This window comes from Plectropomus leopardus, chromosome 7 (assembly GCF_026936395.1).
Source record: "Plectropomus leopardus strain MGB_pleo_1.0 chromosome 7, ASM2693639v1, whole genome shotgun sequence".
In the NCBI taxonomy this organism is placed as follows: Eukaryota; Metazoa; Chordata; class Actinopteri; order Perciformes; family Serranidae; genus Plectropomus; species Plectropomus leopardus.
This window is the reverse complement of record NC_142182.1, coordinates 5,133,352-5,161,263: the sequence shown is the minus strand read 5'-3', so window position 1 is coordinate 5,161,263 and position 27,912 is coordinate 5,133,352. Positions and strand designations below refer to the sequence as shown.

Genomic DNA, 27,912 nt, shown 5'->3' with positions numbered 1-27,912 from the left:
CGCATTTGCATAAATTCTCTTCTTTTTTAAGTTGGCGCTGCCAAAAGTGATAAAGTGCATGCAGCACCGGGGAGGAGAATCAGGGTGAGGGAAGGGGGGGTAGGATGAGGAAAGCAGTGGGGGAACGGGGTTATAGGTAGCAGAAGGGAAAAGTAAAGTAAGTTTAGAATAATAGAGAATGCTGAATATCTGCATAGACTGTCTGCAAAGGGACAAAAATAGGTGGGAAAGAACAGCGGCTTGACCGCGAGGAGAGGCGACGACACACAAGCAGAGAGCCAAAAAAGGAGTGATGGAGAAAGAACATCAGGTCTGATTTTAGCGATATAATGAAGAGAGAGAAGAGAGTCGACGGGAGAGGCAGAGATAATGTGAGTGGGACGGATAACAAACAGAGAAAGCTGCAGGCAGGAGGCTATAATGGACTTTTGAGTGGAGGGAACGAGAGATAGATTTACGAGGAGAGAGGGATGAGTGCGGGGAAATACGAAGATAGCGTGATAGAGTGCTAAGTGGAAGGGGTAAATTGTGGCCCTGCCTGTGTTCTGTTTTTATAAAGCCCGTCATAAAAATGGTGTTTAAATTTAATAGGCGGCTGCAGTAGGACATACACACACACAGGAACTGAAACACGCAGACATATTTCTCGCTGTGGCAGGATACAAGCACAGTTGACATGGATTGAGGAATTTTGACCATAAACCGCAGCATTAAGCCCAATATGAAATCTAATCTCTTAAGAACCATCCACACCAAGAACGATAATCATAACTGTAAAAAAAGATAAGAAATCGTTCCAACTCAAGCAGATGGCGGAGTCCACACTACAACTATAATGTCAACGAAAGTTATGAAAGTATTGTTTGAATCACTCCTAGAGCGATTTCATGAATGACAAACACTAACAGCCGATCAGAATCAGTCTTATTTTGACATCCAGCATACATCCTAACACCTAATTTGGTCCACAAAATGTGTGTTTTTATGTTGAAAAAGATGTATGAAGCTGTGGTATATTTTACTGTTTTGTTTTTATACCTTTGAACTTAGTAATCAATAACTGATTAGTCTCCCTGACTTAACCAGATTCTGAGGATGAAAGAAAAAAGTCCCTATTGTTGATTAAAAAACATCACCTTAATATAATAATTTATAGGCTTCAAAACAAAATTTAAATTAAAATCCAAACCCTCTGAATGTTAAATATTTGTTTTGGGTGTCATCATTATATTTCAGGGACTTTTTTGCAAGCCTTAATAACGTTTTTTACAGTTGTCTTGAACCATGAATGTAATAAGGGAACTGGATACTCAGGGGCGGGCCCCGATTCATCCCTATAAAAGTTGCTAAGTGGTACACGAAGCCAAAAAAGTTTGACATGGCATGAAATTAATAATAATATTACATTATATTACAGGAAAACTCTGTTCCTCCATAATGTGCAGCCCACAAACAAGCGCACTATAGACTGATGAATGCCGAGCACAGTGGAGTGGCTTGCTTTCAGTTTAGCTCTCTGCTAACTTGAATGGGGATAAAATTATTTAATTATGCAGCCCTACTTTTGAAATGTTATTGGACTGAATGATTTAAATCCAGAAGTAAAATAACTCATTTCCAGAGGTTGTGCAAATAAAGAAAAAATCCACTGATTTAAAGACATCACTCTCCCAACGTAAGTCTATTGGAAAAAGTATTTTTTGGCCGCATGGTATCACATAACGGACCTAAAGGTTGTAATTCCATGTTTGGCCACGGTGTAAATTTGGCTTCAAGGCCAGGCACTGTTCCTGGAAACTTGTCATGAGCAAGGAAATGAACTAGAGACCAAAACCTTTTTTGTTGTTGTTGTTGTTGTTTTCGTATTTGTTTAACCAGGCTGTTAACATGTTTGTTTTAGCTATAACGTTGGGCATTTTTACATGAGTGTCTGTAGCAATTGACTGACGTTTTGGAGCCAGCCTCAAGTGGTCATTTCGAATAACTGCAGTTATTAACAATTCTGAATTAGCTTCATTTTTTAGCACCTGAGGTTGCAGCTTGATTTTGACATGAGAGGATATCACCATATTGACAGTTTAAAGTCCACGGCTAAAGGCAGAAACTGCTACCTGCTACAATAAGGTGTCCAATATACAGTAACATTTAACAAAAGTTTCAAAAAATTAGACAAGCTCTCTAAAGGTTTCATGTAATGAATGTTTTGTAGCGTAAATACAGAAACAAGCAGACTGCTGAGGTCTGACTTAAAATGAAAGAAGATGTAGTGTTGTGATAAAAGCAAAAAAATAAAAATAAGTAAGATACACATTTCATGTTGAGTCAAACTTCAGCCTGCTGTCACTATCCACACTGACCAGAGACAGAAAAGAAATGGACCTCAGAAAACAAAAAAGAAACTGTCTTTGATATGAAAATAAAAAAACACTATAAATAAACATCCATATTTTGTATATCAGAGTCTTCAGCTTTTGCAGCACTTTAGTTGAATCTTAGAAGTTCTCAGCGTGAAGGGCAGGCTGCTTCTGCAGGTTAAACAACACTTCATACAAACTGACAAACGCACACAGGTAACAAAAAAACAACAAAAAAACACTCACACAAACACCCTTCGCCACACAAAATGCAGCAGCAAATCTCATGAGTTATCTGTTACCCACAAATGTACGCTCAAAGACAGAAAACACACCCGTCCCATCTATTCTCATAAACATTCACATGTAGCGTGCACACACACACACACAGAGGCACACAGACTGAGAGCTTGGCCTTGTCTGGTGCAGTCATGGCTGGCTGTGGACTAACAGAGATATATGAGAGAAGCGAGCTGTGTGGAGAACAACATTTATCTACAACCCCTTCCCTTTAGTATGCAAGGACACCTACCAACAGAACCATTTGGCGTCGTTCTCTTTTTATCTCAGTCTTCTTCTCTGTCAGCTCTATCCAGTTTGCATTATCGTCGGGAAAAGCAGCCAATTAGAGCATATTGGCACTTTTGCATTTCCTTCAGTGTGTTAGTATGAAGGCAGTGGATAGTATGTGTTGCACTTTCTCCCACACCGTCCACCACTCTCTGACTATTAGTGGTCATTGTATGAGTAATAGTCGTTGGTGTCGAAACTTTTTCAGGTCCTCCACAGACAACAGCTGCATGGCAATCACTCACTTAGCACTGCAGACAATAAGGTGAGCCGTCCTTGCAGTAGGAGGTGAAGAAAGAAAACTGAGTGTGAGCAAGAATGAAACAATGCTTAACTGGCTAATGTCACCACCGCATCTTTTATTTATACGTGAATTAAGCAGTCTCTGGGGTCTTATTAGCCTGTATGAATCTGTTTTTAAGTTTGTATCTTTAAAACAACACTTAGTGTGCTGTGAGTCTGTACTTCGGCATAGCAGTACTTTGAGGTAAATGCTGACACCAGCATGCTAACATGCTCACAAAGATAATGTCGACATGCAAATGTTTAACCCAGACGCAACTTCTGAGGCTGAAAAATGAAGCAACATGGTAGTGCCAAAAACTGCAGTTCATCGACTGGCCACTTGAGGCTGGCTCCAAAAAATAAACATGCTAACAGCCCGGTAATTTATTTTTTTTATTTTGGAAAACCACAGCTCAGTAATCAGTTACACCACAGTAATTACATAGAATGAATTTCAATGTGGCCTGTTGTTTTACAGTCGAAATACCAAAAAGATATATTTTAACTGCAGCTCCTCTCTTGACTGATTTCACTGTGGGCACAAACAACAACAAGCACTAAACTTCGTCTGATCAGCTCATAAGCAACCAGTTGTTGGACACATCTGCAGCAGCTGGCGGTCTTACTGCAGTCGGATCTGACCGTAGGTCCATTCAGTTGCTGTTCTGGAGCTTTTGATCGTATCATATGATCTTCCTCAGCAGATAGTTTCACCAGTTATCTTGGAATTGAAGTCCTATTACAAAAGTGAATGCTCCAAAGCAGCTACTACCTTTGTGGTGAGATTGTTTTGAGAGCTAGTTTCCAAGGTCAGTTGTAGATGCTTTTATGCAAAATGACAACAAAGAATCTAAAATCATTTGAAAATAGTACCACAAGTCCAAAACCACTGGGCAGGACTCCATCAGGGTATTTTACAGCGAAATAAACAATATGTGGGTCCCACATAAAACCGTCTCATTACAAGGCTGTAATTCCATGTGCTTTTCTTTCAAAATCTCATTTTGTGAGTCACAGCGCAAAGCATTGTCTGGTTGCATTTTAGTATTTAAGACTGAAGTGCTTCTGTAAGCCAAAGTGAAACAGCGACTTGTGAAAGATCACATCTCTCAGAACCCACGATTTACCCAGCGTGATGTTGGCCCTGCTTTCATACCGTTATACAACACTGTGTTTGTGAGTGTGTGCACGTGTGTGTAGGCATGCGTTTGAGGGTTTAACAAAAACACTTCAACTCCCTCATTCGAGTTCCCTACTGTTCCACTGTCACTCACACACACGCACACACACACACAGCGGTGGGCTCTCAGTGTGTGAGTGACCCAGACATTTGGCATCTTTCGCATCAGGGTGCAATCTCTTTCTTTCCTCTCATTCTTCTCATCAAACGGAGAGAAGAGAAGGATGGAGGGAGGAAAGAAAGGGGGAGGCAGAAGGTCAGTGGAAGAGGGAGAGATGGATAGGGCGTAATGATGATCCAAAAAAACAAAATAACAAAGAGAGAGGACAAGCGGTGAGGATGGTGGAGGAGCAATGGAGAAGGATGAGAAGGAAGAGTGAAGGTCTGGCAGGGAGAAATATGGTGACGCATTGAAGCAGGTGAGGAGAGAGTTGAGAAAAGACAGATAGAGGAGAACTCCAGACAACTGAGACAAAGTGAGAGGGAGCATTTCTCCCTCTATCTCCATCAGGAGTGAGAGTTTCCACTGCAGCAGAGCTTCCTATAGTTTCTCATTTCCGTTGTGGTTTCAGAATCCAAACTGGGACTCTACAGTCACGTCATCTGGTGTGCATCCAGCAGTGTTGGGGAAGTTACTCAAAAAAAGTAATTAGTTACTTATTACTAGTTACTTCTGTAAATTGTAATGAAATTACTTTACTAGTTACTGCATTTGAAAAGTAACTTCACTACTTATTACTTTACTTTCCCATTTCTTAATTTACCGAGTAGATACAGGACAGCAGTTGAAAGGAGCCTGTCGCCTGGGCATAGAGTGCATTTCACTCGAATATTTTTGTCCTTTCGAGCTATAAACTGAAAGTAGTGGGAATATCGCCACTGGCCGAACCCCCCAGTCTCCGTCTCAGTCTCCGTCTCCATTTCCCTCTCTCCTGTTCGTACCGGCAGCAACGTCACTCGCCCCTCTCTATGCAGCACGCGTCGCGCACGCACACAGACAGCAGCCGCAGCACGCACATAATTCCTGCGCCACTTAAACAAGCAGACACAGCACAGGCAAACACGGCCTAGGTAACACAGGAAAGCGCGTTCCTGTAGTCTAGTAAAGTAGTGTAGTTACCGATATTTTTAGAGTAATGCGTTACTTTACTTCGTTACCCCAAAAAGTAATATCGTTACAGTAATTCGTTACTTTGTAACTCGTTACCCCCAACACTGGTATCCAGTATAATGTTAGTGAATTCTGTCATCATTTAATCTGTTAAAAGGTATTTATCTCTAAAAAGTAATTCGGGGGACCTATCACCACTACCTAATTAACCACATGGTTGCAGTATAAAAAAAATCTAATTTATTGATCTAGATAATCATTTTGCAAACATTATGTGATGGGTTGTGTTGACATAACAATGTTGATAATTATGTCAGCTTAATATTTTCTGAAATTTAAATACAATTTTATGAGTTAATTGATTCAAAACAAAATTGAAGTTGTCTTGACTTAATGAAATCACCTGGAGAATCGAACTTTTCTCCCCCTCAAGTTCAGGATTTCAAGTACCCTCCCCTGACCATTTAACATGCCTGGAAAAAGGACTGTTTCTTAAAACTGTGTTCATGTCATCAGTTATTAAGTAAGCGCTACATAAAAAATACTTTGGATTGTGGAAGAAAAGCTAATTTCACATACTCAAAATAGTGTGTTCATTGTGAATAATTTTATTCAAAGCTGTCACAACTTAAAAAAAGATTGTTTTTGTTTTTAGTGTGAACATAGCAATGCTGATGCATTTTTTAGACACTTCTGATATATAATTCAATACATTTTTGGAAATTTGCTTTATGTCAAAGCAAACTAGGTGAATTATGTGCTCACCCAACACAACTTTCACTTATTTTGTCCTGTACCCGTACCCACATAAAGGATATGAGCAGCATATATGGGAAAAGAGAGGTACAGTGGTCAAAGTATTATCTCAAACTTTTGGGAGCTTGCCTAAACTTAGTCGCAGCTTTTTCACAATATTAACAATGTAAACCAGCATGTTTGAGGGTTGCATCACATAGAGCTAAAGAGTCCACTGCACATTGCTATAAGACGCCAAGGAGCGTGACAAAGCGTCGGTATTTGACGACTCAGGAATGAGAACGGGTTGCGAATACAAATAAGTGTATATCCTGTGAAGAGATTGATAACAATTTCATCCTTCTTTGTCAGGAAAGAGGTCAGTCTGTGAAATGGTTTGCCTATTAGCATAATGACTGAAAGCAGAAATAAATCTTAAGACCCGCTCTGTCAAAAAAGATAAACAAAAATATGCTTTCTAAAACTAAGCTGTCTTAAAGCCAAGTCATGCTTTCTGAGTCTGTGTGACATTAAGTTTTGTCATCTGCCAACATACTGTAAGTCCCAATGCAGCCCAAAATGCTAACAAAACAACCATGATTTTACCTGTCTGAAGATGAGAAGGTATGACATTATTCAGTACAATAGATGATGCCAATTTAACTAAGAACGCAGGCACAAAACTGTACGTTTCATTTTTTTTTCAAAGACTGATGAAACCTTTAAAGAGAAAAGGCATTCTGCTGCAGAGGCTAGTAATAAGAGCTGAGGCTAGCAGGAGGAGGAATTGTTGGACTTTAACTCTTTATAATGGATGATTTGAAGCATTAAGTTAACTGTGTTTTCTCCACTAGTTTGTACAGGGTTGACCCAGATTCTAAAATAATATGATAGAGAGAGCCTAGAGATGTATTTATTATAGAAAAAAATAACAGTGCCTCTTTAGTGCAGAGAATAATTACCACCTAATAGAAAAATCTTGTTGATAAACTCTAACACAAAAATGCTCAGCACAATTTAAATAATTGGAGTAAATATATATATATATAAAAAAAATCACCCCTTGTCTCCAAAACGAATGCATTTTCTTTTGCCTGTGGAGGTGTAAATTTCACACACACACACACACACACACACACACACACACACACACACACACACACACACACACACACACGTGAGGAATCAGGGTTTAAGAGGACAACAATTTCCAGCTTTGAAGAGAGTTTTCTTCACAGCTTTCTGACGAGGCAGCAAGTTTATTTGTGCTTCTTTAGTGTGGGAGACGAAATTTGGACATTCATTAGAGCTGCTTCAAAGACGCTGCAGTCACACGCTCATTTTTAGAATCCTGCTTACTCTCTCTTTACATCAGAATGTGATTATGGCGCCTTGTGGCTGTAAACAGCCCACCGAACAGCGAATCAATGCTGAGATGATGAAGAGGCTGAGTTAGTGTATATGAAAACTGCTGCTGAAGAGACACGACAGGATCACCTTGACCTCCGTCTGTGCTATTTGACTGAGTCCTCTGAATAATGTTCCTTTCTCCAGCTTTTACAGATAGATAGATAGATAGATAGATAGATAGATAGGTAGTAGATAAACATATCCTCATAAAATAGCTCTTTTGATAACCTACAAATTAGTACCCAATGATGTCACGGCCTAAACGTAAAGTTATGGATGGTACATTTAGAAAAGTTGGATTCGATAAACCGTGGACTTTAATGCAGGAGTCAGCGTAAATCCCACCATGTGCTTGTGCTGACATCACTGTAGCTGCATCTGGGAACGTCAACAGCAGATGCAGAAGGATACCTACAGCGTAATATGTAGACGCAGAAGTCCACTGCAAAGCGGCAATATGTGATGACTTGGAACGAGAATGTGTTAAATATCCTACAAATTAACGTCCCACAAATGATGTTACGTTCCATCAGTTCACAACATCGGCCTCCTGGGAAAAGTCCTGTGTTTTCTGACCCATATTGAGATCACTCAGGACAGCTTCTTACTTTATGCCCGTCAGCACATTGGTCATTGGCTGCGGCCGTCCAAAATACATGGGCTATGCTCAAATTACTGGTTCAGTATGTGGGATATTTAGGGAAATGTACAAACAGTGCATGGGAATAATGTGGGTGCATGGACGAATGGACAGATAGACAGACAAAAAACAAACAACAATGGGAGGAAGTTAAATCTGAGGTGACATGCTGACTAAACCGCTGCCTGCTGTTGACCAGCTACAGATTGTCTAGGTCAGGACATAAACACACACACACACACACACACACACACACACACAAACACACACACACACACACACACACACACACACACACACAAACACAGCTTTTCCCTGCCAACTGTTTGCTCCCACTCACACACAAATATGCATGCACACACAAACACACACACACGCACAGCTTCAGGTGACAGAGATTAATAGCCTTACTGACTGACAGAGTAACTTCCACTTCCTTTGTGTCACTGTCAGCCCCCGGCTGCATGTGTGTCTGTGTGTCTGTGTGTGTGTGTGTGTGTGTGTGTGTGTGTGTGTGTGTGTGTGTGTGAGTGTACGTGTGTGTACGTGTGTGAAGCCATTATTAGAAGTATAATTGTGGAGACATTTAAAGTGTTTCCCCTCAAGGGCTCTGCCGGCATCCAATAAAGTTTTCATACCGCAGGAGAGACGGAGAGCGAGTGGAGAGAGAGTGACGGAGAGGACGGAGGGTGGAAGGAGAGGAGAGGAAACACAACGAGGAGGTGCAGGTGTGTGTAGTGAGGTGCAGCAGTTCGCAACAAGCGTGTGGTGTTTTTGCAGGCTTTGTAATGTCCTGCTGGGTTCAGATCACCAGATATTTTGTCTGTTATGATGGTCACTGTTTCAGATTAGTAGTTTATTGAGTGAAATTTCTTCCTCTGATTGGGATGAGTATAACACTATAGGTTATAGTCCAGTTTTGATTGAGGTATCCTTTTGCAGCTTCTGTTGACGTTCTGGGATGGTGCGAATGAGGTATCAACAAAAACATAAGGTATTATTATTCTGTACGTGGTTATGTTTAGGCAACACAAGCACATGGCAACCAACACCAGGACAACAAAAGCACATGCCATCCGATAGGGATCTTCCTGCTCCTTATAATATTTTATCACCAGCAGTGTTTTAACTTGACGCCATCCAGCAGCATATCATGCTGACACAAAAGGTTTCATCCGGCCATGTTCTCAACTGATGCGGACCGTACACTTATCACCTTGCCGTGGCAGGTGCTGCACATCCGTCCACCGGCATGTCCAGCCATGTTCTCAGCTGATGACGTCAATGGGCATATCATGCGGACACAAAAGGTGGCCTTTGGCATCGGGATCATAGGCAGCATTTGACAACTGAAAAATAAGAACAGGCGGATAATGTGACAGACACAGAATCAGCACTGGATATACAACTTCTTCCATGTTGATGTTCAGAGGATAAATTGGTCAGATCATACGATTTGCTGTGTAACCAAACCAACATACTACATGACAAAACAACTTACAGGTACTTAGAGGCCGTTTACATGGCAATGATACTTGCATAAAACATTTAAACTTATGTTGCAGTTTGGCCTTTCGTTCTCACGTCAACAGCATTTCGGGGACCTGAAAAGGCAAATTTTTGGAACTGGGTTCCAGAGTGTAATTTTTTTGAAACGCCACCCCTTCTGTCGCCGTGTAGACTGTCAATGAGTGGATCCTGTGATAATGGTGACATCACAGCCGCATTTTGCACATGCACATTATATTTCAGACGAATGGCCATGCACGACTAGGTGGACAATAATAACAGTAATGGCAGACTACCAAGCTGTGTTCGTGCTGCTGACTCCACTGAGTTTATTAATGCTTCTCATGTGTGCGTTCACCATCATCTTCTTGTTTGTTTATACTAACTGTTCTGTAGAAGAACACCTTTATGCACAGACACATGGTGTTCTTCTATGGTGTGTCATTGAAAAAGTTACACCGCCAACTCCTGGCCTGGCATGCATACTACAGCATTTTCAGTTGTTTTTGTGGATCCATGTATACGAGGATCATTTTCACATTGTTATCATATGAATGCAGGGGTTTTTTTAAACATGGCCCTAAATTTTGCATGATTGCAACAGTCATCAGCGATTTGATGCGGGTGTTATTTTGGTAACAGATAAACTGTTGAAGGTACTGCAGAACTTTTACCAAAACGTATGGTTCTATTTTGCATTCGCTATTTTTTAAAAAGTATGTTAGTGGCAGCTTTATCTATGTTTCTTACAATGAACAGCAGAACATGCTGCTTAAAGGCAACAATCTCATCATAAACTGCTTCAGAGAGCTTGTGCAGATTTGAGCCGTCGCCGCTTTGCATCTTCACTGTTTAGAGATAAATATTAAGTATGAAAGTTTAGAGATGGAGAGGAAAAAGTGAAAGCAGAGGAAATGAGGAAGGGTGATTACTGGTGCAGTGAATCTCTCAGGATGAAGGGTTTTTATTAAAAACAGATGAGAAGAATGCATGACAACTACTTTCCCTCTGATTGCCTCTCTGTTGTTCTTTGTCTCTCTCCCCTTGTCTCTCTCTCCTCCCCCCCCTGCCTCTCAGTCTGCCACCCACCTCTGGGATTTACATGTCATATTGAGACTGGATAGACTGTACCTGAGAAGTTTACCTAACTAAACAGCTCAAAGTACAGCTTGTCCATTTAGATGAGATGGAATGAAGGTGAGAAACTCGCACTGCCTCCCTCTGTCTGTCTGACTCTCCCCCTTACATCATGTTCTTCCCTTCCAACACTAAATCAAGTAAGAAGTTGTATAAATGCCCCCTTTCAATCCCAAATTCAGGCTTGTACTGCTCATTTATAATGCCATATACGTCTTACCGTGCTCATATTTGTGGAAATGCATATAAAACACGTCTAGACCCTATAATAAAACTTCAGAAGAGAGCTCTTAGGATAATACATAAAGTTTGCTATTACGATTCTGCAAATGTTTTTAATAGGACTCTACACTTTAAAATTTCTAGACATTCTGTATTTTGAAATATTGTAAATACTTTTTTCTACTTATAAACAAAAGCCTTTCGGTCTGTATTCTTTTTTTTTCCTTTTTTTTTATTGAGAGAAGGAAATTATAATCTAAGAGTGTTGTTCATTTTTGAAACATGAAAAGTGAGAACAAATGTAAAATACAGATGTATTTCAGTTTTGGGAGTCAAATAAGTACAGTTTAAATTCTTCATTTTTCGGTATTTACAGTGTTGATCAAATAGCACATGTATACATTAAATCAAAACAGACACTAAGTCTGTGATTTCTATGCAAGTTCAAACTCGAAAAAAAACGAACTATATTAACTACTGTGTGTTTTCTGTGAGAATACAGCTGTAAAGTGTACTCTATGTTCATCAAGTTTCAAGCTGATGTCCACAACTGTGTCATCTAATCAAAAGTAATCTGCCTCTTCTCTCGGCAGTCACTCCCTCTCTAACGTGTGCAGGGAGGCTGCGCCACAGGAGCACAAAGATCTGATTTCTGCTGCTGCAACTGACCACAGCCCGTCATATCAGTTTAAAGAAACAGGAAATGATGGCTGTCATGTGGTATAATAAACATTGAAATGCAACACAGCAGAATACAAAGAAACAGGAATCTAAAAAAAATACCTGTTGAGCTACAAAGACCTACAGCAGCAAGCAGATCTTAACAATAAGTTAAAGATGCAGTCACACTTACATTTTGACCTTTTGAACATGAGCAACTTGAACATGAAAAGGCCCAAAAAAGGCAAGAAATTAGTAAAAAGTTACAACATTACCTGAAAATAATAATAATTTATAAAAGTAAAAAAAAGAAAGACAAGCAAGAAAATAACATTAGTAAAGTGCTAAAAATAAATAATATGATAATACATGATAATTATATATATATTCATTTTTATTTATTTTTTATAATTTTAAATATATTGTTATAAGAATTTGTTTTCTCGATATTTCCCTGTTTTGGTAATTTTTTATTATTTTTTTAACTACATTTCATAATTCTCCCAGCTAATTTTCAGGTCATTTTCTTGTCACCTTTTACTATTTTTTGCAATTTGCAGGACATTTTTGCCAAGTTGTTCACTAATTTTTCCTGCATGTTTTCAAAAGAAATCAGATTTAGGTTTAAGCACTCGTGAAGGACGTCTAAATGCAGCACAATTAAAGTGATGTAGATCCAGGTGTTAAATGGTTAAATGACTATTAAAGTTTCAACTGGTTCCCACTGCGTCATGGATTCCAACATGTGCAGTAGGTCCCATGCTGTGTATAACCGCCACCGTGGAGCAACCTGGCTGACTTAATCTGCGTCACTGTAACCAAATAAAAAAAGAGTCATATCCAGACCTGCCAGCTAAAGTATTCATGCAGGATGGTTAGGTTCAGGCAAAAAAGGCACATGGTAAGGTGTAGAAAAAAACATCACATACAGTGAGGAAGTGAACACCAGACAACAACATGTAAATCCAGCACACTCCTGCACACTCTATTGGAAACTTCTTGCTACCTGTATTATTTAATTACTGGCAGTGTTTCAACCTGACGGCGTCCAGCGGCGTATCATGCAGACACGACTGATTTCATCTATCCGGGTTCTCAGCTGACGCTGCCTGTTGGTGTATCATGCTGTCGCAGCAGGTGCCGTCTGGCAGCTTATAAGAACGCAGTAAACAGTTCTGCCTGGACGCGTTCTCAGCTGACAATGTCAAGCAGCGAATCATGCAGACGTGAAAAAGTGGCTTTTGTTGTCAGGATCTTACACCAACAGCACTACAAAAGCGGCAATATCTGACAACTTCAGAATGAGAATAGGCTGGTTTGACATGTATCTTAATGAAATTCATTTCCAACGTGATTGCTTTTGGAAAATTGAATATAAGCCTTACTTTGGAAAAAACACCTCCTTCTCTCTCTCCCCCCTTTCATCCTCCTTCACGTACCATTCTTTGAGCCTGTCTATAATGCTCAGTCTTTCTCTCTCTGGTTGCCGGGTAATAAATTGGTTGACACCAGACATTTAGGCCGGCGATGGAAATATCACGCCCAAATATCACGGTGACCCCGACCAGCCCTCTTCATCGCCAGTCGGACAATGTCTTTCTTTGTTCTTCACAAGCAGAGGACAAGACACAGATAGAGGAGGAAGAAGGATAGAAAGAGTGAAGTAAAGAGGAAGAAAGAAAGATCTAAGAGAGAGGTTTTTTTAACAGAGCAACAGGATACAGGTGGAGATGTGGGGAAGGAGACAGATGAAGGCAACAGAATCAGACATGGGAAAGATCAGGTGTTTGATTATTGTAATTTCCTCTTCCTCTCTCTCACTCTCTGAGGGGCCGATAGCGTCATTAAAAGCTCATTTGTACTTTTCCCAAACCCCTCCCTCTCTACATTGATTAGATGTCTCATTGATGCTCCGGTGATTAAGACAATGATTGTCATTTGTTGAAACATTGACCTACCAATCACAAAATTTGTCATGATGAGCAATATTCATATTTCACCCCCCATGTTGTGTCACCTTTATGATCTAATTTTATGCATGCACTCATGTACATATTCAAGGCGTTGTTTATTTTTTTCCTAATTCCTGCAGTTAGTTAGCCGAGTCCTCTGAGGAAGAGAAAAGGCAATTAGGCTTTATGGACCAGAAGTTTCAGTTGCTTCTTATATTTCTGTACTTTTGTCCACCAGAAAAAAACAAAGGTGACATTAGATAATGATTATGTTTCATTAATTAGTTTTAAATGACACGTCTCATTTGCATGAAAAGTGTTCTTTAGTATCACACATAAGGAAACATGAGGAGTGTAAAGTAACAGGCTGTTTTTAAAGGGGCGCTATGCGAAATTCAGAGTGTCTGAGTTGTTTTGACACGGTTCAACATGGAGGTGGCTGAGCCAGGAGCCAGCAGCTAATGGTGCTAACGGTGCTAAACAATGGTGACAGTGCTAACAGAGCTAATGGTTTTAATTAAAGGGAATCTAGAGGGTTGGCAAAACACTTTGATGATGGTAAGGTGCATTGTAAGGTGTAGGAAAAAAACCTTGCATTCAGGGAAAATGAGAGCACCAGACTCCCAAATGCAAGTCCTGGGTTTGTTGGATCAAACCATTGCCCTCCCGCCCATCACGCTCCTCATATTATATCGTCACCGGCAGAATTTCAATGTTAACAGGTTTTGTCCGGCTGTATTCTCAAGTATCATGGCACCGCGGCAGGTGCCGTCCAGACATCAGACAACTGTAACAACACTGCCGGTGGTTCTGTCTGGTCACGTTCTCAGCTGATGCCGACCAGCTGACGATTTCATGCACTGTATCATGCTGACGTGAAAAAGTGGCTTTTGGTGTCAGGATCTTACACCAAAAGCACTGTCAAAGCGGCGGTATTTGCCAACTTTGGGATGAGAACAGGCTGGTACCATTCATGTCTACATGACATACTGAGCATCCTCCTGCGTCTCTTTTTGATGTTCCGGGATTGCATGTCAGTTTAAGCCTGTTGAATGCATTGTGTCTTTTTCTAAATAAACATACAAAAGCAAGAAAAAAACGTTCAAATTTCATAGGAAATGAAATACAGATATTTGCATACAGGAATTATCTCATCTCATCTAATCAGATGAATGAATGAGAGGAGTAGTAGTTAGGTGTCACTTTCAATGTGGCTGACGTCCTGCTGCTCCATCTGTACCCAGAGTGTGCTCTGCACTCTAAGAGTGTGGTGCAATTAATAACTGAACAGTATATATATTTTAACAGTGCTCCTGTTGAACAGTCCAGCTCCAAAAATAGAAAAGCAAATCTAGCAAATCTGTTAGCAGTGGCAGATGTTTTAATCATGGCAGGCTGCCATAAATAAATTAATGTGTGGGAAACCCTGCTGTGGTAATAAGACAGGTGTTCGTGAAGATAGAATAATCCGTTTGGCAGTGAAAAGCTTTAGATGATATTTTAAATAACGCGAGAGTGAATTATCTTTGTGTAATTTATCTAACCACTGATTGACTGATAAATTATCGAAAGGGAAAAAAGTGTATTGTGATGTAACAGATTGCAATAGTGATTTCATAGAAGGGTGCTGAGGAACACATTGTTTCTCGTTGCCAAGTGAACGGGCTTTTTTTTCTCCCATTGCTTTGTGTTGCTGCATTTGATCTGTTTTGATTCCTTGACAGTTGGATTGAATCTGATGACAGCTCGGGGCCTGCGATGCTCTGTGTGTGTCTTCTGTAATTGGTAACGCTTGATTTTCCTGTTTGAGAGGCAGAAAACCAGAGCAGCAATCTGTCTGTGAACAGGCAAACAGTCAAACCATCAAGGCAAGGTTTTTTTGTTGTTTTTTTCAAGATGTGAGAAGCAGAAAGAGGGAATATTGCTACTGATAGATCAAACCTAAAATCAATGAAGTCAGCGCAAGACAGGATTTCTCTCCCTCTATTAGTCTACAACGCATACACACAAGTACACGGGCTAATTAAAGGGGAGCCAGAGTGGAGGAGAATCAGACAGGCAAGGTATGCCGATGGGATGAAGGAGACTTTAGACTTCATAAAGAAAAGCGAGCAAATTGACCTCCTGAATGAGGGAACTGTTTCATTACATGTCCCCTGGGTGTGCAGGGTAATAAGGTTAAAGCTATAGGGCACACACTACAGGATTAGAAGACTCAAAGGCAGGAAGCGAAGACAGAGATGAAGCCATTGTAGCGCCGTAATGGCTGTGTTGTAAAACACCGCCAAACACATCCCACTCTGCCGCTAGTTTAAATTCAGTGCACGATGATAACTTCAATCAAAATTTTTGGACGAGAATCAGATTCCATAAATTATGAAATAAAACAGAAACACCAAATATTTATTTGTAATTCACTTGCAAAGGTTAACTAATTGGCAGTCTTGCAATCTAAAGGGTAATCCACACCATCAGCTGTTTGACCCATGTATGTTTCATGGAACAGATACACTTTATTTTTACAAATGTGTGACTCTACACCAACGCCAAGAGATGTGTGTGCAACACACACTAAGAGATGTTATTTGTGCTCCAAGCCAAATCTTTGTCTTTTCTTTTTTTTTTTTTTTTTGGCACGCTTAATGAAACATACTTTTCAAATCTTAATAAGTTAGACTCAGTAGTTGTGCCTGATCCATTCAGCGGGTGTTGTGTTGTGTTGTGTTGTGTTGTGTTGTGTTGTGTTTTGCTGTGCTGTGCTGTGTTGTGTTGTGCTGTGCTGTGCTGTGCTGTGCTGTGCTGTGTTGTGCTGTGTTGTGCTGTGTTGTGTTGTGTTGTGTTGTGTTGTGCTGTGCTGTGTTGTGTTGTGTTGTGTTGTGTTTTGCTGTGCTGTGCTGTGCTGTGCTGTGCTGTGTTGTGTTGTGTTGTGTTGTGCTGTGCTGTGCTGTGTTGTGTTGTGTTTTGCTGTGCTGTGCTGTGTTGTGTTGTGCTGTGCTGTGCTGTGCTGTGCTGTGTTGTGTTGTGTTTTGCTGTGCTGTGCTGTGTTGTGTTGTGCTGTGCTGTGCTGTGCTGTGCTGTGCTGTGCTGTGCTGTGTTGTGTTGTGTTGTGTTGTGTTTTGCTGTGCTGTGCTGTGCTGTGCTGTGTTGTGTTGTGTTGTGTTGTGTTGTGTTGTGTTGTGTTGTGTTGTGTTGTGTTGTGCTGTGTTGTGTTGTGTTGTGTTGTGTTGTGCTGTGCTGTGCTGTGCTGTGTTGTGTTGTGTTGTGTTGTGTTGTGTTGTGTTGTGTTGTGCTGTGTTGTGCTGTGTTGTGTTGAGTGCGTGACTTCACCTGTCTGTCCTGCTGACATAATTTTCAGTTGATGCTGAAGCCGCAGTAGCTTTGTTTTCATGTTGCTTGTATGTACCTACCTTTCTCAAGAATAGGATGTCTCAAGAATTTCTTTTTTTTCTTCAAACTTTTCTTCAGATTTTGGCACAAACATCCACTCAGACTCACAGATGAAGTGATTAGATTTTGGTGGTTGAAGGTCAAAGGTTAAGGTCCTTGTGAACTTGTCCCTGTCCCCATCTCATTCTTGTGAACACATTATCTGAAGAACACGTTGAGGGAATTTCTTCAAATGTCACGAACGTCCACTGTTTTAACAGTGAACTATTTTGAATTCGGTGGTCAGAGGTTATGGTCACCGTGACCTTGCATCCTTCTCATTATGGTGAACGCAATATCTGAAGAAGGCCTGAGGGAGTTTCCTCAAAATCTGGCGACAAGGCTGGGAAATGCACAGATTGGTGTTTAAAAAAATCACCAGAATGCAAATGTTACTGTTAGATGCTCAAACTTTTGTGGACGAGGACTCCCCAACCCCCCATTTCATATGTGCGTCCCCCAGTGTTGAAAGGAAACCTACACTCTTGCTTTGATGAGAAGATTGACACTCAACATGTGCAGTTAATATGACGCTACAGACAGTTATGTGTTGTACTGTCTTGACCTTGAGCAGTGACTTCCTGCAGAATCTGCTGGTTGCCTGGCAACATTGTATTTACCACAAAACTCCAGTTAAATGTCTTTCGTTTGTAGCTCCATTAAATTATAATAGTAGCATTTTTGATGTCATGGTTTCAGATAAGAGTAGCCTGACATCCTGTTTATTTTCAGGAAAAGCACTCCAGTTGTTTACACAGCTGCAGCGTCTGACCTCCGCAGTGACTCCATCTGTATCTTTCCATGATATGGTCATTTTTGTTTGTTACAGAAAGATTTCGCATCAGCCCAAAATGCTCGTCCATCAACAATGCAACCAAGCTTTATGCACCGCACTGATGGTTTGACTCTATACAGGGTGAAGTTGTAAAAGAGAATTTTTAATGTGTTTTCTTTGTCAAAGAAAGGTTAGATAAGAAAAAAACAACAAAGTCTCCCAAAGAAGACTGTTTTGAAAAAGTAAGGGCTTTTTATTTGGCCGAGGTCATCAGTCAGTCCTGAATCTTTTATAGCACAGCTGAGTGACCTACTGCTCTCACACACACTCAAACACACACACACTATAGATAGATTGTCAGAAACAGTAAATCAAAAGTACACACACTCTTGCCCACACACTGACCAAGACGGGCAGTCAGTAAAAATGAAAACACACACACACACACACACAGTTGCCTGCTGTTACATTCACACACATGGAGTCAGTGGCTGGACGGGCAATGAGAGTTCACCACACACACACACACACATACAGTATGCACCCAGAGTGAATAGTGCTGGTTTGAAGGGCAGAGGGGCAGAGTTGAGAGGTGATCAGTGTCCAGGTGTGCCTCTCCAATTATCTGCTGCTGCCGCTCAAAAGTGCAGACACACACACACACACACACACACACACAAAAAACCACCCTTCTGCCTCGAATTCCCCTCTCATCTCTCCCCACCACACAATTAAAGCACCTCCCTGCTCCGACACCTGGTCTCCCACTGTAGAGAAGAGAGGGATGTCGGTTCAGGAGGAGAGATAAATTTGATATCCTGTTTGTATTCTCTCTCTCTCTCTCTCTCTCTCTCTCTCTCTCTCTCTCTCAGGCTGTGTCTTTTATTTCGTCTTTATTTGAAGTGAGATGGCAACCTATGAGAACCGAACCGCGTGGTCCTATTTGGCATGCCAGCGACTGCTATTTGACTTTGAAAATATGAAATCCGAAATCCGTGAGAAACAGGGGGATATGGCGATGGAGGAGGAGGTGGAGGTGGAGGAGGAGGAGGTTGGGGAGGAGCGGAGGGAAAAGACGAGATTGAGGAAGAAGGGTGTGAACACGCTGATGGGTTTGTGTGAAGAGGAGAAAGAGGAAAGGTGATAGAAACAATGTGGAGGAGGCAGGAGAGAGAGGTGGAGGTGAACGGGGGAGAAAAAAATTGTTAAACAAACAGAGAAAGTAATAACAGCAGCTGAACGTGAGAACATTGTGGGGGATGAAAAGAAACAGGGGAATGGGAGCAGATCAAAGCAGAGAAGGGCGCAGAGTGAAATGGTGAGATGAAACAGGAAGCTGAGAAAAGACTTTAGAGTTAACAAAACAGGCAAGGAAGCATCCGGGGGAGGCAGCAAGGAGAGAGGCCGCTTTCCATCCGCGGGGGTTAAAGGGCAAAATAGCCCGAGCTGAGGTAACGTGAGGCTTCCTTCTTCCAGCCTTGACTTTTTTAAGTTGCATTACTTAAGGGCTGTGGGTAAGTTTCTCCATCACTTCCACTTTTAGGGACTATTTGGTTCATTTTTTCATTTTTTTGATAATTTTGGCTGTGTTCATGAATTGTGCATAGATTTTGGCAAGATGGGGTATTTTTGTTCAATCTTGGAATTTCTAGCTCAGCTCTGATCAAACAAAATTGCTATATGCATAAAAGTGCAGAAAAAAACATCACATACAGTGAGGAAGTGAACACCAGACAACAACATGTAAATCCAGCACACTCCTGCAAAAAATGGCCATTGAAACCCATTTAAACTACAATTTTTGTTCCCAGAGCCATCAAAGCATAAAAACATCTATTATGTTATTTCTGGGTGTCACTGTCTTGGAATCTGTTTCATTTTAACCATATGCGGCATATGGAGAAAGTACACGCTATTTCCACTTGGTACACTGTTACAATCAATGTTGCAGCAAGTCATTGACATATCCCAGACTGTGATAATCAACATAAAATATTACTCTGCAATCCAAACCATCCTTGATCTTAAAGGGAAGGTGCACCATATTATGTAGTTCCTAATTTTAACTTAAAGGGCAGCATACTATATATGAATTACCGTTAGTGATATTAACTTATTTGTCTAAATAAATCAGAGAATAGAATAAGGTTGTATACAAAATAAAATAAATCCTCACAAAAATAAATCTCAAAACAGCACACACAGGCCTGAGGAGCGCTTACTTACTGAGCCCTTTCACTCTTCTATTTATGATGGTAGGTTATCAGTTTATGGATGACAATTTTAGTCAAAAGTGCTGCCTCACACCAGCTGAGTGTGATTCTCCTGTGACACAGTGAGTCTTTTTCTTCACCTGAGAGGGTTTGGTATTTTGGTGACTTTCCACAGTGGAAGAAAACACAAAATGCGGAGAAAGACAGCAGCAATCAGGCAGTTAACTGCAGCTTTTTTTGGTCAGAATATCTGTCTTTCATTCATGATTTACCAAACCAGCAGAAACACATAAAGTGTGCACACTCAAAAAAAAATAAGATGAATGAATGAATGAATGAGCCCAGAGGGAAATGCTGTTCTGTTGCTGCTCAACAAATCTGTTCTTTGTCTCTGAGAATTAAATCATCTTCTTATTTGAAGATTACTAAAATTCTGATCTGTTTCTTCTAAAACCCCTTTAGGAGAAATAAAGAAAAAATGAATAAATCAGCAGGAGTTGTTTTGCTGTGCTCATAGGGTTCTCAGAGGTTTTTCAACACTGATAAAATACAGAGTTGAGATTTGAATTTGACCGCTGAGACAAAATTCTGAAATTGTGCATGCTAACTTTTAAGTTTTCTTTCGGATCTGACTGTTTTCTCAAGAGCTGATTATTTCTCACAAATAAAGATAACTGCAGTGAGAGAGATAAAAACAAGTTAATATTAAAATCTTAAATCAGGATCAGGCTGAAACAAAGGCGGGCTCTTTCTGAGGAGATGAGTTTAAGAAGTATGAAAAAATGGTCAAAATTGCATTTGTTCCCTAATTTAAAAAAGATAATAATAATTTTCAGAATCCGCTTATTATTTGCAATTTGTGAAACATTTCTTACCAAGCTGCTCACAGCAAACATAGACTGTATATAAAGATGGATGATGTTTCTTCAATGTGAAATTTGGATGTAGCTGGAAGTATGGCTGAGCTCAGTTTGCATGTAACGTTGGAAAAAAAAGAAGGCAAAATCTAAACAAAAGTGTAATAAAGATCATCTGGATTTCCATAAGACACTTACACAAGTGTAATGATGCCTCATTGCAGTGGCATTGTCAAACTGTAGCTGCACAACAGATCTACAAGTTATCTCTGCAATATGCTGTTGCAAATTAATAAACCAAACTTTTGTGCTATTGTGGTCTATTATGATTCATCATTCACAGTTCCTCAGTTTATGCGGTGCAAATTAGCAGTGTTGCAGACAGTGGGACACATTTCACACAGTTGAAACGTCTGTCTCCTTTTCACATCACTGAAAGCTGTCAATCCTCCTCGTTTCCTCCACCAAACACACCAGCTTACACTTTCTTTGTGTTTATAAAGACACACCTTTGGCTGCCATGAACACGATGTTGCGGAGCAGAAACAGGAAGCACATCATCAGCTCTGCACAGAACATTCAGGCTGCTGTAGATTTGCATGTTGCAGCAAACTTTGAAGAATTTTATGGCTTCCACGAAATTTGATTTGCCTGCTTTTATGGGTTTACATGGTCAGGCACCCCAATATCTCTCTGATACGCTTGTATCTTTGAGCAGCACTCAACGAATATCGGTTTGATTTTAGCTTTTACGCTCCAAGCCGCCCAAACGTGTTACCTGATGATAGTCTGGTTCCACTATTTTACAGAGAATCTTATTTTATTCAGTTTTTAGTTCTTGTTTCAATCCATATGTATCATTCTCATTTAATGGTCTGCTTTATTATTAGTATTATTATTTAATTGATTTTTTCTATTTTTCAAATTGATTCCTCTTTTTTTGAATTTTTAATTTTTTTATTGTTAGTTTTAATGAATTTGATTCACTTTTCACTTCTGTCTGGCCGTGTTCTCAGCTGATGCTGCCCGGCGTCATATACAGCCGTGAACAGTGGCTTTTGGTTTTGGGATGTTACGCCAAAATCCCTGGAAAGCGACAGGACGACTTTGGAATGAAAATAAGATTTTTTTAAATTTTTTTTTGCATTGCTTAGCTTAGTGATTCCTGTTGCTGCTTCAAACTGGGAACAGATTTACAACTACTGTAGGTAATACCCAGAATCCTCATACAAAGTATGAAAGTACCTCATACAACCCCACTTCAAAAGATCTGAACTATTAACTGGTGAAAGAAAAAGCAACCGGTGAATTCATCTGTGTCCCAGTAGATGGTTAAAGTACCTACCTGCTAACAATTAGCATATAAAGTGTTATGCTTCACGTTCTCCCTTTCCCTCTCTCTCTGTCTGTTCCTCATAAATGCACAGCTGGTGGCAGCAGGTATGGTGACGCGTGTGTGTGTCTCTAATGTAGGTGTGATTACAGTGTAAATCAGCCCTCTGAAGTGGAGTGGTCCTTGTCGCTTTAAGTTATTAATAACAGACCTTAATCTCGGTGCCATATGTGCGTGCACATATTTGTCTTTATTTGCCTGCCATGTGCAGTGTTGGGGAGCATGTACTTTAGCTTGTGTGTGTGTGTGTGTGTGTGTGTGTGTGTGTGTGTGTGTGTGTGTGTGTGTGTGTGTGTGTGTGTGTGTGTGTGTGTGTGAGAGAGAGTGTGAGAGAGAGAGAGAGAGAGACTGGCCCCCCGGATGTGCGTAACATCATTAACGATGGAACCGTCGTCTCAGGTAAGTGAAGTGGTCCATCTCTGTCGGCTTAGCTTCTCACCTGCCCCCTCCCCACCCCCAACTCCCACTGCTATACACACACACACACACACACACACACACACACACACACACACACACACACACACACACACACACACACACACACACACACACATGCAGCAGAGCACAGGCACATTCATACATAAACAGCGAGACCCTCATTTGAAAATGAAGCGCAGGAAGTAGGATTAATGAAAGCAGACCATGTGAATGGACAGATGCTGTACTGCCTCAATCTCCAGTTGGTGTTTTGTTCATTTCTGCTGCAGACATCTAACTGCACTTCAGCTGTAAATCGTACATTACACACATCGTTTATCGTTCATAGTGCTAAAAATGTTTTTTTTTTCTATATTTTCGCAGACATCTGTTGAAAGTTTCATTGTCAGCTCTTCGTAAGCTGCAGTTATTTTAAAATGTACATCTATACTGTAAACTGAAAAAGAGAATTTGAAGTGGTGGTGGCTGACGTTGCTATAGCTCTCACAAACTTTGATATTGCCTTGTATATGCTTAATTTTTGCACCAGCATTTATTTTTTGGCATTGTTTTCTTTCTACATTCTTTATTAGATGTCTTTTTTTTCATCCATGTGTCTGCAGTGTTATGTGTATAATCTTTGTCATTTCCATACTCTCAGACTTTTGATTTCCCCTCTACCAGGTGTTAAATATGGGTTAACTGGTCATTGGAAATGCAAACTGTTTCGGATCAGTAGTCAACACCCGCAGGTTCATTTCAAACTGAATACGTTTCCTGTACATGCAAGCTACTGTAGTATTCTTGTTATTATTGAATTTTGGAGTATCACATTTATGTCTTTACCGTCAGAAATATGTAGTGATCACCTCACTAAACACACTTCAAGACTTAATACAGTAAGAAATCGATCAATACCAACATTCAGTGCAAACGTATAGTGTGTCAGCAAGGCGGATTATGAGGAGGTGGAGGTTCAGGTGTAGGATAACAGGCTGTTATCATGCACTGTTTGTCAACTGCAAAGTGACAGTAAGTGACGACTTGGGATGAGAACGTGTTGGTTGTTTTCCGGATCAGTGAAAATTCAGCCTACTTGGGCTGCTGCCCAGGCAGGAAATACAGCTTATGACTTTGTGCAACATGCAAGCTACATACAGATGTGGAGGATGTGCTTTTAATTGTATTATCAGCCTGATCAACTCATGCTGGCGCCACCTATCCTGTTTACATTGGGCCCACTCCCAGAAAAGCCCACCCTCAGATTTATGGATGCCGCCAGGTCTGAATTCAGCCTGAGGATTGTGTTTTTTTTACAGTCTGATAGAGATGGCTGTAACTAAATGATCTCTTCACAGGAACCTTTCATAAAAAATGAAAAAAAAAACTTAAATACATATTTGTCTTAGAATAATTTTCATCATTAATCAGAAATGGACTATTATGAAATGCCAGGATCATTAATCTATTCTTTGAAATAGATTTCAGCGAGTATCTGTCTGTGTGTCCTGCAGCAGACACACAGAAAGAGTTATATGTCATAAATTCTTAATGCGTAAGGAGAAACCAGACAGTCACAACACACACATACACACACCACAGAGCTCTGTAGGTCTTTACTTAATGAGCTTCATGCAGTTCTCCCCTACTGCGCTGAATAGGGGGAGAAAGATGGACGCATTAGAGAGGAGATGAGGGAGGAGGAGAGCATAAAAGAGAGGAAGGGAGAGGGGGAGACAGAGGTGTGATGAGGAAAATGGAAGGAGAAGAGATGAGGGAGACAAGTGGGGAGGAGAGGGGGAACGTGATGTCTGAAGTGTCTGGATGAGTTATCGCTGTATTTATGTTTGTTGGTCTTTATGTTGTGTTATTGTGAGTGGTTAAAAGGATTTTTTCTTCTTCTCTGTGGAACTTCTCGAGAACGCCATGTACTAGAGTCGTTGTTGGGGAAAGAAAGGCAATCTCACAATCGGCTTCACAGACTGGCGAAAAGGGTGAAATTGAGGCGTAATTGCAACACAACACCATTGAATCCTGAGTCAGTTCAGATATTAAACAAATTGAAAGGGCAAGTGTGGTAGTCATTATTTTACGGATATATGTGTAAATGCAGCGACAATCGTAGCTTCATATTAAGCTTTCAAGAAATCCTTCAACCCAAACACCACATAGGTCCCAACTTCTATTTCGACTCACCGGAGGATTTACTAGATTAGCATCCTGCTTAGGTTTGGGAACCAAACAAGTTGGATTTAGCAAAATAACCATGGTTTGATTATGAATAAAATAAAAATAAAGCCAATGCTTAAGTGTAAAAAACTGCACTTCCTTGAATGACGCTGGCTTGAGAATCCCCACAAACCACAGACTTTGCCCCAAGACTTTCCCGCAGGAGACCAGTGTTCAGATTCAGGATGTAACATCATTTGTAGGGCGTTAATTGATATGAACCATTGTGTTTGCATTTTCATACAATATCATATGAACATTTTTGCCTGTTCTCACTCTGAATTTGTCAAATACATCCGCTCTGTCAGTGCTTTCAGCATACAAGTGTTACGCCAAAAGCCACCTTCAAATGACAACGTGCTCAGAAGGAACCAGTGGTGTAGTTATTATACATCTGAGGACAGCTGGATGGCACCACACGTGTCCACATGCAATGCACACGGGCGGTGTCACTTGAGAGCACAGCTAGATGGAACTGGTAACGTGCACATGAAACACTGAAAGACAGCTGTATGTAATAACGCTGCAACTGTGCTTACAGGATGGTCGGGAGGGGAGCTGGATGGGTCCCACAAGCAACTAACTTTAGTGCATCAGTCCGGAGTTTGCTTCCCAGTTATAACAACCAAGGCCACTAGAGGTCGCCACCAAACAATACATGTAATAAGCTGCTTGTACAAACAAGCTGTGGGGTCATTTTGATGGGTGATGATGGTGTTTAAGCTTTTGACACAATACATTATAACATTTTTTAGGGTTTTTATGAGCTGAACAATCATGGTTGGCATTCCCCTTTAAACAGAACAGACAGTGGAAGTGACAGAAGCCAAACAAAATGACTGCAGCTCTCTTTTAATGTCTAAGCCTGGTGACACCCAAGTATTTTAGCTATAAAACATTTTAACTCAAGTTTATGTGTGATTCCCCAAGAGTTTATCGCTGTAGTCTTTAAGTAACTTGATGTTAAGCTCTGACACTTTGTTTTACAGTTAAATAAAGCTAGAAGTCTTTCCATCAATTACCAAACCCGCCTCTATGACAGCGTTACTACAACACTTTATTCTTCAACACAACATATGTTATGTCTTTCCTTTAACATATGTTGAACTTCCATTCGTCTCAGCTCAAGTCTGTTGGCAGTGATTCTTTGTTTTTAAATGCAACATACGTGTAGCAGAAATAGCTCACGTTAAGGTGGCTGATGCATGTCAGATAATTCTAAATTAAATAATGTTGTATAACATTAGATGCATATGTATGTATTTAGTACATCGGGGAAAAAAAGAAAAAAGTAATGTCTGCACACTTACTCCATCCAACACAAGTTAAAAGATGCCGAAATTCTGATCCTAATTGGATCCTTATCAGGTTAAAATGTATAGTACAATGTTTCTAGAACAAAAAGGTGACTTAAGTGCCATTAATGTATTGGTGGAAAGCATGATCCTCCTGAGAAAAATATTGACTTGATACATTAAGGTGGTGATATCATTTCAAATTTAATATGTCATACCTCAGGTAAAGAACAAATTGCTCAAACCTATGATAAGTATAGAGGAAAAAAGAGGAAAAACACTGTGCTTGGAAGTGGGGTGATTTAAAAGCCATGGTTGCAATCATTTTATTTAATGTTTTCTTGAAGATCATGGTTTTTTTTTTCATTAGCCTAGAATAATACAGCTAGTTAATCATCTTGTTATGATGAGACAAATATTTTGTTTTGCAAGAAGACAAAAGTCGTGAGCGCACAATCTTTTTTTTCCAAGATAATTATCTCATTACCAGAAGGAAGCAACTTGTTATTTTGAAAATAACTACAAAGTCTACTTGAGATGTTAAGGTAAAGTAAATCTAATAAAGGATTGAAAGAACTGGGGTTGTTTCCAGCTTCTGTGATTGACTAAATTGATGAATAAACATACATGGATGACTTTTTGATGTTTTTTTCTTGTTTAAATGCAAAAATAGAAATAAAAACAGCACTGATTAATGAATTATTACAGAGACCCAAAGTGTTCAGGATTAGATATTGATATTTTTATTTTTATTATTGTTATTACCTGCAATCAACCTGCAATAAAAAGGCAGCCTACATAAAATAATAATTACTGAACTGAAGTAATTTAATGACTATAAAACAATATATCATTTCACAATCTCCTTGTTACATTAATGTTGTGTAAATACTTATTAGTCATATTATTATGAATTTCTAGATTTCCTAATATTGAAAATGTTTGGTATCCATAAGTAAACAGAGAAAAATCTGTATATTTAAAGAATAATAATTAAGATTATTGTTATTATAATTGTTAGATATGTAATGTCCCATTTTAATGACACCAGTGTGCTCATTCAAACATTAATTGTAAAGAATACCTGATCTGCTTGTTAATCTTTGTGATGCAGCCTTAATTCTTTACAAAAAAATGGCAAACCCACCTCAGTGTGTGTTTTCTTGTTGCTGTGATTTTTCTCCCGCAGACTCGAGTGTGTTGCAGCTGACTGTTGTGTGACGCTTTCTGCCTCTTTCCATTCAGCTTCCCTCTGCTGAATGCTGCAGTTGGTGTGAAAAGCACGTTGGTGCACCGTGGCAGCCTTGACATGCTCAAACACATGTGGTTAGTGTGTGTCACTACCTTTGTCTCAGTTTTTTTTCTCCTTCCCTATGTTTTCTCTCTCTCCCTTCGGCTCTGCATGCACCAACACACACACACACACACACACACACACGCACACATATTTATGACCCCCCTGTCCCATGTTCTCTGTGCTGGTCCTGGCTCCAGCTCCAATTACCTGGTGGCTACGGCAGCAGGGCCCTAAATGGGTTG

The 27,912-nt window shown here is 40.1% G+C and overlaps 1 long non-coding RNA gene across 1 annotated transcript in view; it reads left to right on the top strand.

The window, feature by feature from the left end:
* Positions 1–27,702, top strand: part of LOC148189089 (uncharacterized) — a 53,134-nt gene extending 25,432 nt beyond the window's left edge. Inside the window, exon 3 of the long non-coding RNA XR_015776911.1 lies at positions 27,563–27,702. This is a non-coding gene — a long non-coding RNA (uncharacterized LOC148189089). The remainder of the gene's footprint in view (positions 1–27,562) is intronic.
* The last annotated feature ends 210 nt before the right edge of the window (positions 27,703–27,912 follow it).